Here is a 15924-nt window from a genome sequence, read left to right on the forward strand (position 1 = left end):
GCTGTTTGTGTCTTCCTAGTTTATCCAGCATGTCCAAAGAGTCAAAACCCTCCAGCTTTAGAAGAAGTGCGACTCGTGCTGCCAAAAAATGTCCCTTACGGACGGGCACACGAGTTGTGTATACTGTTTAGGGGCTGTTCACCTGCTGGACTCATGTTCTATCTGTCATGCTTTCAGTTCTAGAGTCCTGCAGGAGAGAAAAATTAAAACTAATTCTGCGTGGCCTCTTGAAGAACCCTCAGGATCCTTTGCCACTGGTTCCTCAGCCAGCAAAACAGTCTGACAACTCTCCCAGACATACGATTTCAGAGCAACCCAAATCTGCTGACAACTTTTTGGCTCTGTCAGTTCCCAGTGTCAGCTCTGACAGAGCTATGTCTCTGGCGGCTCCATCAGTGACTTCAGAGCCAGTCCGAGCCATAAAAGAACCTCTTTGGAGCCGGTGCACTCTGCGTCACAGTCTCATTTGTTGCAATCTGTGGCAGGTAGTCATCGGTCCTCCAGGCTTTTGGACTATGATGTGGAGAGAGTGGTTAATAGGCTCCTCAAGTCACAGGCACTTGCCAAATTGCTATCAAGCCCAGCCCATTAGGAATTGGCTCCTTCAACCCATCCAGCATCTCTATCAGTTCCTCCTCCAACTCTCTTGAGCTCGGAGCCGGAGTGCATGGATGTCATGGTGGTGGAACCATTGGATCCAGTTACTTCTCCTTCATTGGTTCCAACTCCCACTCTGATCTCCTCGATGTCTCAGTCCATCAAGGGATCTGGGCACCAAAGCTCTGTCATCGGCTCCAAGGGGGGATGTGGCATCGGGCCCTTGTCCAACCCTGCTCTCTCTCTCGGAGCTTCAGTGCAGGTGTGCTTGGCTCCCAAATCAGCCTCAGAGCCATCACTCTCAGTTTCCAGACTGTGGTGCCTTCGAGGTGGTGAGAAGCGTTCTGTCCCCTGAGACCACTCCACCTTCTGCTCCATCGACTCCTTCTCCCTCAGTGCCTACCTTTGACCCTCTTCCTCCCTCCAAGCATAGGGAACCTATGCTCCAGGACACCCCATTGGGCGACCTCACCTCTTCCGAAACCTCCCCCAAACATTCGGAGGAGGTCCCTCATAAGAAAAAATGTAAGAGGAAGCATCTGGACTCCCGTGAGTTCATCACTTCAGACACAGACTTGGATGAATCGGAAGGGTCCCCACAGTCCCCCTCTGAGGATGTCTCCTTTTTAGACATCTTGGAAATCCTTAGACAGAGGGGTGGCTGGAAGTTCCTAGCCCCTTCTGAGGATGTCTCCATCTACCTGGACGCATTTGGTTCCCGACCCTCCACCTCTTGGTTGTCTCTGCCTTTTGACCCACTTTTGTCTGTAGTGAGTCAGAAGGCATGGAGTGCTCCAGAGACCATGGAACCAGTTCCGCAGAGACCAAATAAATTTATAACTGCCCCCTAAGACAAGTCCTTTCTTTCCAAAGGGATTCCTGTTGATGCTATGGTTGTGGCAGCAGCCACTATGAAGGAACTTGCGGAAACTTCATCTGTCCATCCGCTGAACAAGGAGTCCTGTACAATGGACAGGTATGGGAAGCGTATGTTCTCTTCAGTGACAGTCAGGTCGCTGAATTATTTGTCAAATTTCACGTGACTTCAGAGGATCTCCTAAAAGAGTTGGGAGATACCCTGCAGGATCCTACAGCTGAGGGAGTTGTGAACAGGGTGGCTTCCCAACTTGCGACCTTGACTTCAGTGGTTAACTCCTCCATGACGCTCATTTCTTATGCGGCAGATGGAGCGAGTAGGGCAGCAGGTACTGGAGTTGCTTCATGGAGACACTCCTGGATGCGCCTTTGTCAATTTGTGGAACCCTTCAAGTCCTCCTTTACCAATGCCCCTTTTGATGGCTTATCCTTATTTGGGCCTCAGGTAAAAGAGACTCTCACCAGGTGTGAAAAGGATGGCAAGACTCTCTCTGCTGTGGGAGTCCATTTTTCCACTCCATCTAGACCCTACCCTAAAGGTCAGAAGAGTGGGAAAATGTGGTTTTGAAAATCCCAGGGAGCTTGGTCTGACACACATGGAGATTTTTCCCCCAGGGGCAGAGGAGGAAACAATAACAGAAGATGCCGGCCTCGTGGTAGGGGGTCCGCAACACCAGGATGACAGAGATATGTTCTCTGCTAGGCCCTTCCAGCACTCCTGAAGGGAGGACTGACTGTCCGCCTCTGGAGGCAGTTGGGGGCAGAGTATCATTGTACCCAACAGCCTGGCAAACAGTTATGAAAGATGCATGGGTACTGTCAATAATATCCAGGGGTTACAAAATTCCCTTTTCCCAGTTACCTCCCTCAAGAACAAAATGGTCAAGCCCAGACATTCCACCCAGTCTTTGGGAACAAGTAAACCTAGAAGTACAAAGGTTGCTAAAAAAAGAGCCATCCAAGATGTTCCCATAGACCAAATTGAATCTGGAACTTACTCAAGGTTCTTTTTATTTCCAAAAAAGACAGGGGACTGGAGACCTATCTTGGATCTCAGCAAGCTAAACAAATCAGTAAAAAAAGCGAAGTTCTGGATGGTAACACTGCAGTCCATTCTTCCCTTTTGGGTCAGGACCATTGGATGTGCTCCATCAATCTCCAGGATGGGTACTACCACATAAAAATGGACAGGTGATCCAGGAGATTCCTACGCTTCTGGCTGGTAGCCAGTCATTATCATTTCAGAGCTCTACCCTTTGGTCTCACCAAAGCTGTTCACCAAGTGTATGGCAGTGGTCACAGTTCACCTGAAACGTCTAGCATTCCAGGTGTTTCCATATCTAGACTGGCTCCTCACTGCTAACACCAAGCATCAACTGACCAAAGCATGGGACTACACAATTCAAACCTGTTCCCAGCTAGGCATCACCATAAACTATGAAAAGTCTGCCTTGTTGCCTTGTCAGTGTATTACCTTCATAGGGGAAGACTTAGATACAAGAGCCATGATAGCAAAGCTGCCTCAAGACAGGGTGTCAACCATTCATCAGCAAGTTTCATTCCTCATGCAAAAGAAGAGAGTTCAGGCAAGAGAGGTATTGAAAGTCTTGGGCTCAATGGCTGCAGCAATTACTCTAGTCCCTATCACTTGCTTCCACATGAGAATTCTGCAGTGGCTTCTTTTCACTCAATGGTCATTCCAGGATTTACCAGTGTAACATATGATCTCAATCAAGGAATCCTGCAAAAAGGACTTAGTATGGTGGCTTGTCTCCCCCCAGGTGACTCTAGGCAGACCCCTTCTAGACCCCCAACCAGTAGCCACAGTGACCACGGACACCTCTCAGATAGGGTAGGGGGGCATTATCTGGGACAGACTGTCCAAGGAATGTGGCAGTACCACTTGCACATCAATGTTCTAGAGATATGAGCGGTGCTTCTGGCATTGCAAGCACTTCAAGACTCTCTACCTACCGGAACTATTGCAATTCAGACATACAGTATGTCAGTGGTATGGTACATCAACAAACAAGGGGGACCAGATCTTACCACTTGTGTTGGGAGGCCCTTCAAGTATGGCAATGGGCAATGTCTTCCCAACGTTTTCTGATTGCGATGCACATTCCTGGGAAATCCAGTATGATAGCGGACAGGCTCAGCAGGGCTGTCCTCATACCTCATGAGTGTTCCCTGAAGCAAGAAGTTGCAGGCTTGATTTTTTGCAAATGGGGCCAGCCATGCTGCAATCTTTTTGCCACTCCCCTCAACAACAAATGCAGCAGCTATTTCACCTTAGTCCCCCCACCGGGATAGTCACCCAAGGATGCACTTGTTCATGATTGGCCTCTGGTTTATACCTTTCCACCTTTTCCTCTGATCCCCAAGGTACTTCAGAAAGCAAAGTCACTGGGTTGCAAGCTCATCCTCATTGCTCCTTACTGGCCTTGTCAGATATGGCTCCCGTTTCTCCGCCATCATCTACAAGTGGAGCCTTGGATCCTGGACCCAGTTCCGGACCTCCTGATGCATCAGTCGGACATGCTCCACCCCTCCCTCCAAACTCAAAAGCTGACAGCTTGGTTTCTCCACTTCCAGTCTTAGCCAGGCTCTCCGATCCCCGGCAGTACAGCACATCCTGGTGTCTTCTCACAAGCCCACTACCAGAAAGATTTATGCTAGGAAATGGAAGAGGTTCTCTTATTAGGCAAAGAAAAATTATATTGATCCCTTTACTACTGCTCCTGTTCCCAAGATTCTTGATTTCCTGGCCGAAATGTTCGAACGAGGGGCAGCTGCAAGCTGCCATTAGGCTCCAACTGGCTGCCATCTCCAATTTTCATGTGGGAGACTTGGGTTTTAATATTGTGTCCCATAAGCTGTGCAAAGCATTCTTACGAGGTACAACCCTTTTACGGCTCCCGGAAAGAGACCCCCCCCCCGGGACCTAAACTTTGTTTTAGCCTCTCTGGCTCTTCCACCCTTTGAACCAGCATCATCTTGTCCCCTGAAATTTCTGTCTTGGAAAACCCTCTTCTTGATTGCCATCACCTCAGCTAGACGGGTTTCTGAATTACACGCTTTATCTATTCGCCTGCCGTATCTCATCCTCCACAAAAAAACACTCGACCAGACTGGATATCGGCAATAAAGGCTGTACGCAGCTTCCCTTGAAAACAGTTTATTGAGAACAAGTTAACATTAAAATTCCACGATAAAAAGTATTCCACTTCAGATACAAAAAATGTTAAGCGCTTTCATCCGCCAAAAGGCAGACTTCATTTTATTATTATTGTCTATTGTGGGCTATCACAAATGAGATCTGGGTAGCTACCGCTAGGCATGTTGGGATAGGTTTAGCCTCGAGCCAGTATAAACTCTCAAGCTATAGTAAATGGCCGAGTCAGAGCTGAGGATCGGCTCCGAACCCAACCAGCAAGAAGGAAGGCGAGATGAAGGACAACAAACATGGAACGTTATGGTAGGTAGATAACTTCTTTTTTTTTCCTGAGCTTATCCCATATAATTTATCTCAGATTTGCAAAGGGACATGTTTAATATTTTCTTCAACTTGAAATAAGTAACATTTAAGATGCTTGTTTATATTTCATTTCTCTTCACAGGCAATTTTTGTAAAAAAAAATCTCAATGAAAAGTAACTTATCTCTAAATCTGAACTCAGTCTTGCTTGTCTGTATTTTATAGCTAGGTTTATGTCATGATTTTCATTTTCTCAGTGTTTAATGTAACAGTATAAATACTGCATTGTATTTTAATGTCTAAAACTATACACCTTCCCAAAATTACAACAATATAGTCTAATATTCTAATATCATTGTTATTAAGGAGTCTTCCTATACCCAAACACATATCTTGTTTAAAGCGCCAAACATTTTTTCTGGTTCCTAAAAGTTTCAGTTTGTATATATTCCTTCTGGGTTAGCTTTCTAGTGTCTAAAAGATGTGCCATACCCATATTTATTAGTTTATACCATTCCAGAATCATTAATCTTTGTATATCATTTTTATACTATGAATATTTATAGATAAGGATTTTATGCTGGCCATTTCCTTTCTGATGTCTTCTTTTATTATAACTTTTACTTTTTAATAACACATTTCCCTGTACTCATGTTATGGTTACTTTCTTTCTCAACAGCTTCCTTTTCACCATCTTCATTACTACGCATATCAACCTTGCTACTGTGTTTAGCATTATTATCTTGTAACTGGCCTACTGGGACCAACCCTGTCAACAAGTATAAATAGATAAATAAATTTGGGAAACTAAATTGTAAAGGCTGGCAATAAGATGGCAAATAAGACTGGGTGCATACCTTTAGTCATGGTTAAAAATACTAGAGAGTATAAAGTCTGAATTAAATAATAAAAGTTTAAGGCAAGTTATGATGGCACTTTTTAAAGACTTTAAAAAATTTTTGATTTTTTTAATAAATATTTTTAAAGTTTTAGTATGTTTTGGATTAAATATGGATTGCTCATTTTTCAATTTAGTAAAGTAATTTCATAAAAGGGGTTGTTATGTTTTTGTTTTCTAAAGCAGTGATTGGTGGTTTGTGATCGCATGATATATGCTGAAACCTGTTTAAAGTATATGAATGGAGTTTTAATTTAGTCTGATAAAATCTTTATAATGTTTATAGATAAAAGTTTTAACTCTCTGATCTGATGTCAATTTTTATTTGTTCCTCAATTGGGTTTGAATCCAAGCCTCAGATCAGACTCTGCCACTTCTACTAACACATGAATCAATGAAAGCTCTTGAGCTCCTCCATTTCCCATAATGCCCTAGTCCCTAACATACCTCAGATCTCATTTGCTGCCTTAGAGTACAGATGTAGTCGCTTTTAGCCATCGAGTTACTGTATTCTTTTTGGGAGTACAGTGAGTTTGATAACTTTTCTACTTATATCTTGATCTATATCTATATCTTCATATATCTCTTAATTCTTCTAGTATGTCTTCCCTTCTCATTCAAAATACTTATATACTGATTTATTTATTTACCCTTATTTGTAGTTCTTTCTGTACCTTTTTGGTACCCCTTTACTTACCATAGCTGATATATTGTTGTATTTGTATTTTTAGAAAAAAAAATCTTTATCTTATCTTTTTGGCTTTTTGGCTATTGTTCTAGTGTTGTTTCTCTATTTTTCTCCCTTCAGTTACAATGTCAAAGAAGCCCTCGGGTATCAAAAAATGTTCAGCCTTTGGCCACAAAATTCTACTTTCTGATTCACATTCTGAATGTGTCTATTGCCTAGGCCCATGACACCTTGACGCAAACTGTGACATTTGTAATGGTTTTAACCCTAAGGCCATCTTAGACCACAAGAATAACCTTATTCTCAGAGGCTTGCTGCACTCTAAATATTCTGCTTCACCAGCATCTTCTGGGTCTCAACCACCTAAGAAGTCTGAAAAGAAAGACTCTAGAAAATGTCCTCCAGAGCTTATGACTTCATCAACTCTGAGTGCAGAAACTCCAGTGAAAATGTCTAAATCTTTGGATCCAATCATTCAAAAAGAAAAGACTCCTTCGATCCGATCTCCACTCTTGGGTCCAAATCCTCTAGGCTGCCACCCCCCTTCTTGGAGTGTTCTCAGAGACACCACCATTCTAGGCCCTCATCCACAGCATCCTTGACTCGCTCTTCAAAAAGTTTGACTAAAGGCAATGTGGACAGGATGATGAGGAAATTCCTCTCAATGCAGATACAAATGGGGGTTCTCCCTGCTCCAACTCCGTCGGGTCCAGAGACCTTAGTTAGTACACCCTCCTCCATTGCTTGCTCCTTCTCAGATCTAACCTATGCTATCGCTGCTGTCAAATCTGAAGGTTCTGGAATCATTCACATTGGACCCAAAGATACTGGTATGTTCAACTCTGGTGGCCTCTCTGAGTGGACTGGCTCTGAGTGCCTCGGAGCCAGATGACTCTTGGAGCAGTTTAATTGACTCTGGATCAGAGGTGTTGTAGTCGACCTGAATCTCAGAGACTTGGTGTCAGATAGCTCAGCTCTGACTCTCTCTTTGAGTGCTCTTCCTTCAGGGAGGAGGGACCTTGTGGCCCATAAGCATGTTCTTCCAAACCATCAGTTTCCTTCTCTCCCAGGCATTTGTCATTTGAGGTAGTGGAGAGAGCTTTCTCTATCCCTAGAGATCAAACTTCTCCACCTTCTCCAACTCCGACCACTCTAGCCCATTTGTTTCTGCATCTTGAGCCTCAAACATCCTTACTACAGGGACAGCCAGCCCAAGTTAGCCATCAAGATACTCATCAGGGTATACTGATTTCTTCCAATACTTCTCTGGAGAATCCCACTGAAGAAGTTCTAAGGAAGAAAAATTGCAGAAGGAGGCACATAGACTCCCCTCAAGAGTCAGTCATTGAAGATACTGACTTTGATGAAGGGAAATGGTTCCCAAGATCACCACTCGAAGACATCTCATTTGGAGGCATTCTGGAACTCCTAAAGCCAAGGGTTGGTTGGTCTCCCATCAACCCTTCCCAAGAGGAGTCGGTATTCCTGGAGGCTTTTGGTGCTGACCTGTCTACCTCCTGGGTGTCTCTGCCCGCTGATGAACTTATTGATTTGAGTTTTCAGCCAGCATGGAAGGAGGCTTATACTGTTGAACCAATACCCAAGAGACCAGGCAAGATTCTGGTACCATCTAAGGACAGAATCCATTAAAGCAAAGGAGTACCAGTTGATGCCATGTTCATAGCTGAAGTCACCAAGAAAGAACCAGCAGAAAAGAGTTCCTCTGTCCACCCCCCCTAACAGGGAGTCTAGGGTGTTGGACAAATTTGGGAAGCATGTTTATGCTTCAGTGACCTTTTATGTTCAATAGCTGAACTATCTGGCACACTTCACAAGACTCCAGAGGAATTTGATTAAAGAGCTTACCAAATCCCTCCCTGGACTATGTACTCTAAGGCAGAGAGCTCTTTTACCTCACAGTTAGTTACCCTTCAGTCCATTTCTAATTCATCTATGAGGCTTATCTCTCACACAGCAGGTTCAGGTATTTCCATCAGGTGGTATGCCTGGATGCACTTGTGTGACTTTGCAGATCCATTCAGAGCTTCTTTTGTCAATGGTCCCTTTGCTGGAAATTCCCTATTTGGCCACGAAGTGAAAGACATGCTGTCCAGGTATTAGCAGGATAGTAAAACCCTGTCTGCTGTAGATGTATGCTTTTTGACCCCTCAACGAACCTTCTCTAGGAATCAATGAGGAGGTCGGAAGATGTGGTTCAAGAAATCTAGGGTCCCTTATAAGATCCACATGGAGATAGTTCCCCCAGTGGCAGATGGGGGAACTCTAATGGAAGATGCTGCCCTTGTGGCAGAGGGGGGCTGCAGAACAAAGGTTTGAGAGAGTTCTCTGACAGATCCTACCTGAACTCCTGAAAGAAGGTTCAACTGCTCATCTCTGGAGGCAGTTGGAGGTTGTCTATCCCTGGACCAGAGAGCCTGGTTAAAAATTGCAAATGATTCATGGGTGCAGACGATAATAACCAGAGGTTATATCATATAATTTTCCCATCCACCTCCTCTGGTTGCAAAGAATATCCCCAATGTTCCACCCAGTCAGAAGGAGGTAGCACTAGAAATACACAAGCTGCTAGAAGAAAGGGTCATCCAAGAGGTTCTCCCAGACCAGAGAGAGTCCAGAACTTACTGAAGATTATTTTTAGTGCAAACGAAAACAGGGGACTGGAGACCAGTTTTGGATCTCAACAGTCTGAACAAGTCAGTTCAGTACACAGTCACTTGGATGTGCTCAATAGATCTTCAGGATGTGTACTGTACTATCATATCAAAATGAACAAACATTCCAGGAGATATCTGCAATTCCATCTGAGAGACAGTCATTACCAGTTCAGAGCTCTGACCTTTAGTCTCACCACAGTCTCCAGAGTGTTCACCAAGTGTATGGCAGTAGTGACAGCTCACTTGAGACTGCAAAGATTCATAGTGTTTCCATATCTAGATGACTCGCTCATCACTGCTCCAACCCGACATCAACTGATACAAGCCCAGGATTATGTACTCCAGATATGCTCTTATCTTATTTCAATCAATCACAACAAATCTCATCTGGAACCAGCTCAGATATTAGAATTCATCAGTGCTTCTTCCAACATGATCACACGAACAGCATCTCTTCCTCTGGCAAGAGTTCACACTATTCAGTTCCAGGTCAGAAAAATCATCCAAAACTCTTCTCTCTCAGTCTGATTAATCCTTTAAGCTTTAGGGTCCATGCCAGCAGCAATCATCCTAGTACCGTTTTCAAGGTACCACATAACACTTCAATGGACATTAGCTACTCAGTGGTCCATTTTTGCCATCCTCTGTCCAGTCAGATAAAGATATTCTTAAGCTTGCAAAAAATATCTCCTATGGTAGATAAAATCAAGTGCAGCAAGGTCAACCCTTTGTTCTTCCACAACCCATGGCCATAGTGGCCACAGATGCATCCCACATCAGTTGGGGGGGCATTTCCTGAGAAGGACAGTCTAAGGTATATGGTCCCTCGAAGAGGCCAACACACATATCAATATCCTGGAGATGAAAGCTGTCCTTCTAGCATTGCAGGTCTTCCAAGACTCTCTCCTGACTGAGACTATTGCGATTCAAATAGACAATATGTTGGTGGTTTGGTACATCAGCAAACGAGGGAACCAAATCTTATCCTCTGCGTTGAGATGCTTTAAGAGTGTGGCAATGGGTGATTTCATTCAATCAATTTCTGATAACAATGCATATTCCAGGGAAGTACAATGTGATTGCAGACAAGTTAAGCAAGTCCATTTTGATGTGTCATGAGTGATCTCTCAATATGAAGGTGGCAGAAAAGATTTTCCATGGATGAGTTCAACTGTGCTGCAACATTTTCGCATCCCCTCTCAACAAGTGCAGCAGGTTATTTACCCTCATCTCCCCACTGAGGGTGTCACTAAGAGATGCTCTACTTCATGACTGGCCCAGTCTCCTTTATGCCTACTCACTGTTACCCCTAATCCTCAAATTTCTTCAGAAAGCATCTTCTCTGAATAGCATAGTAATTGCCCCTTATTGGACTCATCAGATTTGGTTTCCATTTCCTTGGCCTCATCTTCTTCACCCCTTTGGATTCTGGGTCCAATTCCAGACCTTCTGCCTCACCCAACAGACTCATTTCACCCAGACATTCCAGACCTAAAATTAACCATATGGTTTCTCCACTTCCTTTGATTGCTAGACAACCCAGGGTCTACTCTCCAGTTCATAATATTCTTTTATCATCTCACAAGGCTTCCACCAGAAAACTTTGCAGAAATAAATGGAAAATATTTGTATTTTGGGCACAACAGACTCAATTAGATCCCTTCTTTGCCCCTGCCTCTAAAGTTCTGGAATTTCTATCATCAATCCTCAGTGAAGGAGCTAGATCTTCTACCATTAAAGTGCAATTTAGCCGCCATCTCCAGCTTTCATGTCAGAATAGATAATTCATCTCTAGCATCTTCCAGACTTTGTCAAGCCTTTCTAAAAGGTACACTTCTCCTGAGACCACATATTAAAGATCCTACCCCTCCTTGGGATTAAAGTGTAGTATTGCAAGCCCTTACCCAGTCCCCCATCTGACCCTTCAGCTAAGACTGAACTAAAGCATTTAACTTGGAAAACTATATTTGTAGCAGCAATTACCTCTGCCAGAAGGGTTTCTGAATTGCAGGCCTTGCCTTCTAAGCCCCCTTACTTGATTTTCCATAAAGGCAGAGTATCCTTAAGAACCAACCCTTCCGTTCTTCCTAAGGTGGTGTCAGAATCTAATCTAAATCAGACCATCACCTTACCAGTCTTCCTTCCAAATATTTCCAGAAAAGGAGAATATATGTTGCATCTATTGGACATTCACAGACAATTATGTTTTTAGTTGCATAGAACGAAAGAAGATGTTAGGAAAACAGAACAACTGTTTGTACCGTTTTTGGATTCAAAATTGGGCAAATCAGTTTTAAAAGTAACATTAGCCATTATTTATAATAAACTGGGTATGCCATTACCCAAACCACCAAGAGTACATTCCACAAGATCTATGGCAACTTCAGCTTTTTTGTACAGAGCTTCTCTAGATGATGTTTGTGCAGCTGCATCTTGGTCCATTCTTCATACTTTTATTGCTCATTACAAATTAGAGCTGGTCTCTATGGGCAAAGGAGTCTTTGGTTCAACAGTATTCAGGAATATCCATCCTTAGAGCTCTCCCAGTGTTTAGGTAGCTGGGGACTCTGTCCCAAGAGTTGAGAAACAAATGAAAATTGACATCAGATGAAGTTATGTACTCACCATAATGTTCCATCCTTGTTGTCAATTTTCATTCTACAACTACCCTCCCACCAACCCCCTCCAAGTCAATTTTTTGGAAGGATCGAAAATGCTGAAGGAACCTTGCTCCTTTCTTTGAATCTCAGTTTATTGCTGGTTAGCTTGATATTTTTATTCCTTTGCAATACTCTGCAGATATAAAAGGCAGCAAACAAGATGTGAGGTATGTTAGGTACTAGGACATTATGGGAAAGAAAGCAGCTTGAGAACTTTCAGTGATCCACAAGCTAATAGAAGTGGCCTCAGTTCCACACCCAAGAGATGAGGAAGAATGAAAATGGACAACACAGAACATTATGGTGAGTACATAACTTATTTTTTTTATTTTAACCTTTGTTTGATATTCTGTCTCTCTGCTTGCTTATAGGTTCATAGGTAGGTACTAGGCTATTGGTCATAGGGCCTATATAAGCCTAGCCAAAAAGGTACCCTGGCTTTCGCCACCCAAGAAAATTTTTTCCTGTGCCCTGTCGAGCAGGTGAACTTCCTGTTTCCCATACAATCATCAAGATTTTTCCTGAAGAGTGCTAATGAGGAGCTTTGTTTGATAAAGATAGGTAGTTTGTTCCAGAGTATGGAAAGTCTCTGGGACAGGAATCTATCCCTCCAGCATGTTCTCTTTATTGTGGTGACAAGGTTTAGGTCCCTAGAGCGTGTAGCTTGGAGGGATTGGGATTTCTTTAAGTGGAGCATATCCAAGAGCTCTGGGTTTAACATAGCTTTGTATGTTAGGCAGAGATCACCTCTGAGTAGGCGATATGCGACAGAGTAATGCTGGAATTTTTTTAAACAGTCTGCATAGGGCATCTATCTGAGGCCAGTAATCCGCTTTGTGAAGTATTTCTGCGGCCTTTCCAATTGTTGTAGATGTCTTGTGAGGTACATACCAAAAGGAGCATTGTACTCTATAGTGGGTCTAATGAGTGACGAGTAGAGGAGAACAATGACCTCTTTTTTCCTAGATGAGAAACCTTTTGTGATGAGGTGTGTCACGGAGAAGGATTTCCTGACTACTGTGGCGATGTGATTATCAAAGGAGAGACTACTGTCCACCTTTGTCCCAAGGTCTCTTATCACACTTTTGGTGTTAAGTAGATTACCACCTATGTGGTAGCTCATGGGTACAGAGTTTTTACCAAAGGGGATGACAGTGCACTTTTTGGCATTGAGCTTGAGGCCATGGCTTTGACACCAGGCATCTGTCTCAGTGAGGCCCTTTTGTAGAATGGCCACATCATTAGGAGTTTCAATTATGGCTCCTAGTTTGCAGTCATCTGCGAACTTCATTAGCCAAAGACCTTCTGTGTTAGCCTGTACTTCAGAAAAGTAGATACCAAACAGGAGAGGACCCAGGACTTAACCCTGTGGTACTCCACTTGTCACTGGTCTGAAGTCGGATTTGGAGTCTGCTACTTTCACAGTGTGGGTTCTGTCAGTGAGCCACTTGGCAACCCATCTTGTGACATAGGGATTTATACCTAGTTTAGTGAGTTTATCTATAATTCCAGAGTGGGCGATGGTGTCAAAAGCCTTGGCGAGATCTAGATAGGCTGTGTGAACCACCTTACCCTCGTCTACAGCTTTGGTGACTGCTTCAAAGAAGTTCATAGGTTCTATGTGGGTTATATATGGATTTATGTATGTGTGTGTATGTGTGTGTGTGTGTGTGTGTGTGTGTGTGTGTGTGTGTATATATATATATATATATATATATATATATATATATATATATATATATATATATAGTGTGTGTGTGTGTATGCGCGTAAGCCCCCCTGCAGTTTTGCAGAACTGGACTTGTGAAACTTAGTTTCGTTGAGGTGTAAATTTGATGGGTCAAAGTAGACCCGTATAAGTATATACATGTATATATGAAATGATTGTAGACATTTTGATAATTCAATGCTTTGGGTTGAGATGTTATTTTTCAGCCAAATGACTATTAGACATTATGACATTCAACATTATGTCGATAAACCATATAGATATAGATATATATATATATATATATATATATATATATATAGAGAGAGAGAGAGAAAGAGAGCGAGAGCTGCAGACATAGGGGCTATTCAACTAGTTGGACTGTTTGTTTTTTAGTAAATCTGTTTTATAACTAAATAATCAGATTCTTTAGTGTACCAGTGGTCACAGTACAACATATTCCTGTGTGTTCAACATCATTTAGGAGATGAAATTGTGTACTTTAAGATGTGCGGTCTTTACTGTGTGCTGCTCTGCATCATTCAGTACTTTCTGGTTTCTCTGAAGTTATAGGCATAAGTTCAGGACATTGAACCTTACCACAGAATTCACTTTGCTCTCAGAATGTTAAAGAGGTCTTGCAGTTTCACAGCCAGTGCTGCTGTAACATTCTGACAGATTTGGGCATTTTTTTTTTCTTAATTCCATTTGTAAGGGGGCTTCTGCCCTCCTTAACCCTCTAAAAACTACCTTTTTTTATTAAGATGGCCACGGGGTTAAGGGGGCTGGTAACTCCCCTTACAAAAAGAACTAGCAGGAAGTTATGCTACTTTACTTGTTTTAAAAGAGAGCCATTGTAATGTTTTTTTTTTTTTTTTTTTTTACTGTAGAGCCTGTGGGACTTGGTGTATCAGCAATGGCAGCATACATAGTACAGTACAGGAACCAGTGATAATTACCTTAAGATTGGACCTTGTATAAAACATCACTGTTTTGCCGAATCCTTCACTCATTGAAACTGCATTTACAATTAAAAAAAATCATGATTCATCAAATCAGACTGCAGACAGTCATTTCACTCTTATCTGAAAGCTGTAAAAAGTCTGCCTTAATCATTTAATCTCTTTCTTCTCCTGCAGCAACTAGAGTGCTATAGAGCTTTCATACCTACTGTTAGAGCCAGAACAATGCAGTAGCCACTCATCAAACTGTTGAGTTTGGGCTGTCTTCTAACCCAAAGGCATAGCTAGGATGGGAGCAGCTGCCCCAGGAGGAATGTGTTAGGGGTCACAAATGACATATCTCCATCAATCTTCAGTGTATTACTCGCATTCTGAATGGAGTATTGCATTTGTGATCAGAAATTATGCGCTGTCATGCCCCACAAATAGCAGCTATTTGCTAAAGTTTGAAAGGAAAGAAGAGCTTTTTGTTTTACTCCCCAACTTAAAGTTGAGGGAAGTGCTAGATCGTGGGACAGCACCAGGCACAAGAATAGCATCTGATGTTGTCAGTTTTCATTCTATTCTCAATTTAAGGGTTCGGATCCGATCCTTTGGATCTGACTCTGCCGTTGCAAAAGCTTGTGGCAACCAGAAAACACTCAAACTACTCCCTTTCCCATAATGCACCAACCCCAATTATGTCAGATCTCGTTTGCTGCTTGAAAGCAAAAGAAGTGTTGTCAGGTTCTCTCGAGTAGCTAAGTGTTGTTTTTTCATACCATTATACTTTTTCTTCAGATTTTTCTTCTAAATGTCTGCGTATCTGATTTCTTATAATTCTGTTTCATTATCGTTAGCACTCCCTTCCCTTGTCATACTTGTGTACTTCTCTGTACTATCGTTAGTATATTTCTCTCATTTGGCTATGTTTACTGTAGTTTTCCTCTAATTCTTCTAATTACCTGATTTTTGTAGAGCGCTGTTGTTTTCATTATTTCCTGTTAGCAGTATGTCTAACTATAGGTTTTGAATATGGCTGACAAAGATAAAGGCCTAGCTGGCTTTAAGAAATGTGCAAAATGTGGGCACAAAATTCCATTTTTGGATGTCCACACACTTTGTGTGTTCTGTTTGGATCCACTCCACTTACAGGAAAACTGTGTGCACCATCTGTCATGCTTTCAACCAGAGAGCCCTGGTTGAGTGTAAAAATAAGCTTATTCTGAAGAGATTACTTCCCTCTTCTTTTAGTGAGGCACTATCTGGAGCTTCCTGTCACCAAGTACTTCTTCACCTTCTTCTAAACATTCCAACAAATCAAAAAAGAGACCTTTATTGGATCCGACAACTTCCTTGGATCCTAAGAAGAAAAAACTTAGTTCATCTGATCCAACCTCAACC

General features: G+C 42.6%; 1 protein-coding gene across 1 annotated transcript in view; it reads left to right on the plus strand.

The window, feature by feature from the left end:
* KCNH3 (potassium voltage-gated channel subfamily H member 3) overlaps positions 1-15924 on the plus strand; it is an 873803-nt gene that overhangs the window by 766078 nt on the left and 91801 nt on the right. The window lies entirely within an intron of this gene.

The sequence above is a fragment of the Protopterus annectens genome, chromosome 9.part0 (genome assembly GCF_019279795.1).
Source record: "Protopterus annectens isolate FY-2018-M chromosome 9.part0, PAN1.0, whole genome shotgun sequence".
NCBI lineage: Eukaryota > Metazoa > Chordata > Ceratodontiformes > Protopteridae > Protopterus > Protopterus annectens.